The following is a 3,339-nucleotide window of genomic DNA, read 5'->3' as shown; positions in this document are numbered from 1 at the left end:
TGATGGTGGGAGGAGGGAGAGGCTTGACCAGATTATTTCATATTGGGTTTCTGAGGATAAGACACAGCTCTTACCCTCAAGCAGTTTCTAACCTTGCTCCGGGTCAAGTGGAAAATGAGGGCACTAGGTACCATTGTGGAGTATGTGACCATTTGCCACCAGAGTGGCAGAGTCAGGAGGGGGTCGGGGGCTTGAGGAAACAAGGCAGGGGTGGGCTCCGTCTGAGCTGTGAAGGCTGTGAGGACTCAGAGAGGAGAGGCAGTGGAAGCCAAAGGAGCTGGGAGGGGAGAGGCGGTGATGCTGGCATGGGACCTGGCACGCAGTGGGCTCTCTCTAGCTATGATTATTACATATGGAAGCAGAAGCCAGGAAGGAGAGAAGGGTGGGGGCTGGGGTAGATACTGTCTATCATGGCAGGAGAGAGGGGGCATCCACTGGCAAGGCGGAGGGGCTGAGTCCCCATAAAGGTGACACTGACTCATGGGGGAAAGGCAAGGAGCTGAATCGCAGGTGCCCAAGTGATATTCTGTTCTCCACAGCCTGGCAGTGCTGCTTTGGAGACCAAGTCCTGACTTTCTTACAACCTCCCTCGGCCCCAGGTCCCAATTTCCCTCCAGTTGCCTGGGTTGCCTGAGCTTGGGTTCTGCCCATCGAGAAGGCCAGAGCTGGCAGTGGGCAACTGCAGGTGGGAGACTAGTATCCCGGAGGGACAGTAGGAAAGAGAGATGGAAAAAGAGGAGCCCAGACCACAAACCTCACTTGCTTGACACCTTCCTGAGGGCTGATCCTGCCAGCAGTTTGAAGGCCGAGGCAGGAGAGATGGGGACAGAAGAGGAAGTAGGAGAAAGGAGAAGATGGACATGGGAAGAAGAGAAATAATCATTCATTCATTCCACTGAAACTGACTGGGTACCGGCAGCATACCAGGCATCACCCTAGGCTCTGGGCACATGGTCGCCATCACGGAGCCTCTCAAAGCTCCCTACTGGCAGGGAGGTAGATGTTAGAGAACAAGGAAATACACAGCATGATGCCCAGGAGTGAAAAGTTCTGTAAAGAAAAATAAAGCTGGTGAGTAGACAGAGCACCGTGGAGGTGGCCAGGCCAGGCCTCCCTGAAGAGGTGGTATTTGAGATGAAACCCAAATGCAGTGGGGGAGTGAGCCACACAAGGATGGAGTGGGGCGGAGGGGATGTGTGTGCCTGGAGGGGAACGGCAAGTGCAAAGGCCCTGAAGGTATGGAGGGGGTGGAGGAGCGACACCACTAATTGCCTTGGGTGCCTTTCAGGCGTCTCCGTGCCAAGGCTGCTAACCCCTGATCTGGACGCCAGCACGGTAATTATAATTATGGTAGGGAGAGGGGTGTATGTGTGTGTGTGTGTTTGTGTGTGTATAAAAAAGAGGGACTCTCTCCTTGTATGTTCTCCTGTCTCTGTATGTTAAAGACCAAGTGACTCCCAGTCAAGAATAATTTGCATATTATTAATTATGTAGAGAATTCTCTGGTGGTCCAGCGGTTTGAGCTTCCCAGGTAGAGCAGTGGTAAAGAATCTGCCTGCCAATACAAGAGATGCAAGAGATGCGGGCTCGATCCCTGGGCCGGAAAGATTCCTCTGGAGTAGGAAAAGGCAACCCACTCCGGTATTCTTGCCTGGAAAATTCCAAGGACAGAGAAGCCTGGCTGGCTAGAGTCCATGGAGTCACAAAGAGTTGGACATGACTGAGTGACTGAGCACATACACATATGGGACCTCCCTGGCAGTCCAGCAGGTAGACTTCACCTTTCAACGCAGGGGTTATGGGTTCAATTCCTGGTCAGGAAGGCTAAGATCCCACATGCCTAGTGGCCAAAAAGTCAAAACCGAGAACAGAACCAATATTGTAACAAATTCAATAAAGATTTTTAAGATGGTCCACAAAAAAATCTTTTAAAATTAACTATTAATTAATTAACTATTCAAGCCTTTATTCTTAAAGCACGAGATAGGTTTGATTAAAGTTGTGGGCACTGGACAGATGCCTTCTTTCTAGGACACACATATGTTATGAAATTCACATATAAGAAAGTCCTCAGCTTTCTTTTAGTGGATGGCCACAAAATTCAGCTGGGATTGGAAGCAAGGACTAGCTCGGCTTGGGAAAATGCAGGCATGTAAATGTTGATTATTCTTTCCTGCTGTGGCTCTAACCCAGACATATACATGTGTGTAGAAGCATACATGTTTATTCTGAGACCCTGGATCAGGGGATGGAGATCTGAAGGGGAAGTAGGAGTCTAGAAATTAATTCCTTTCCAAAAGATTTGTTCTTACTTCTCGAAAATGGACAAGACTGTTCCCATCAAGGGCATACTCCTGTGGCAGCACCCACTACAAACCCCTTTCCTAGAACACTGGCTTTCACCCGTGCTGGTAAGTGTGTGTAGGACACTCTCCTTCCACGTCTCTGGTCTAGAAAGTCCTCTTGACTCTCAAGTCTCAAATGCTGCCTCCTTATGGGGGCAGACCACCATGCCATATACACACCTCATCACAGAACATCACATGGGCTGAACCTGGCTACCTCTTCTATCAAATGTGAGTCTATGGAGGGCAGGGTCCTAGGCTTTGCACATTTGTAGCCCCAGTGCCTTTGCACAGGCTTGGCCAGAGTTGATGCTTAATAATGGATATTTGGACAGTAGGGCACGATCTGAGCAGCAATGAAAACTCCAGCATCTTTCCAGCTGAGCAGCAGGCAAGAGCTCTGGGACAACCTTTCCAAAAGCATTTCCTTCATTCAAGTTCTGTAGCTTTGCAATGTTGTTGGGGGCAGCAAGGCCCCTCCCAAGAGAACCAAGGCCATGGTTGTTTACCCAGGAAATTATCAAGCATGCAAATTACAGACACCTCTATCACTTGGCCAACAATTTGGTGTTGTGGTGTGAGGTTATTTCTATGTCTGAAGAAAACAGCTCAGCTCTGACTAAAGAAATAAATGATATCATTTTTCGTTCAGGCAACCAGATTCCTTGGTACAAAAGGCTCCCTGGGGAGGAACGCCGGGACAGCGTGGCTCCTCTGAGGCTATTTACATCTGTCAGCTTCTCTAATCTCTGGCCTGCCTTCCTCTGCCTGTTTCCTTCCTTCACACAGAGGTTGGTGTTGAGCCCTGTCCTTGCAAAGAGAATGCTGGGGCCACCGGTCCTCACGTATGCACTGAGGGTGGGTGGGGTGTGAGGTTTTGGCCAAGTGGCATTTGGGGTGTTTTTCCCCCTTTTTCTTAGAAACCAGCTTCAATTTAAGATAATGACTCTCTTGGCTGGCTGGTAATCGCTATTTGGAGGGACTTATTTTTCCC

The sequence above is a fragment of the Bos indicus x Bos taurus genome, chromosome 19 (assembly GCF_003369695.1).
Source record: "Bos indicus x Bos taurus breed Angus x Brahman F1 hybrid chromosome 19, Bos_hybrid_MaternalHap_v2.0, whole genome shotgun sequence".
Taxonomy (NCBI): domain Eukaryota; kingdom Metazoa; phylum Chordata; class Mammalia; order Artiodactyla; family Bovidae; genus Bos; species Bos indicus x Bos taurus.
The sequence above is the reverse complement of the archived record's forward strand: the minus strand, read 5'-3'. Positions refer to the sequence as shown.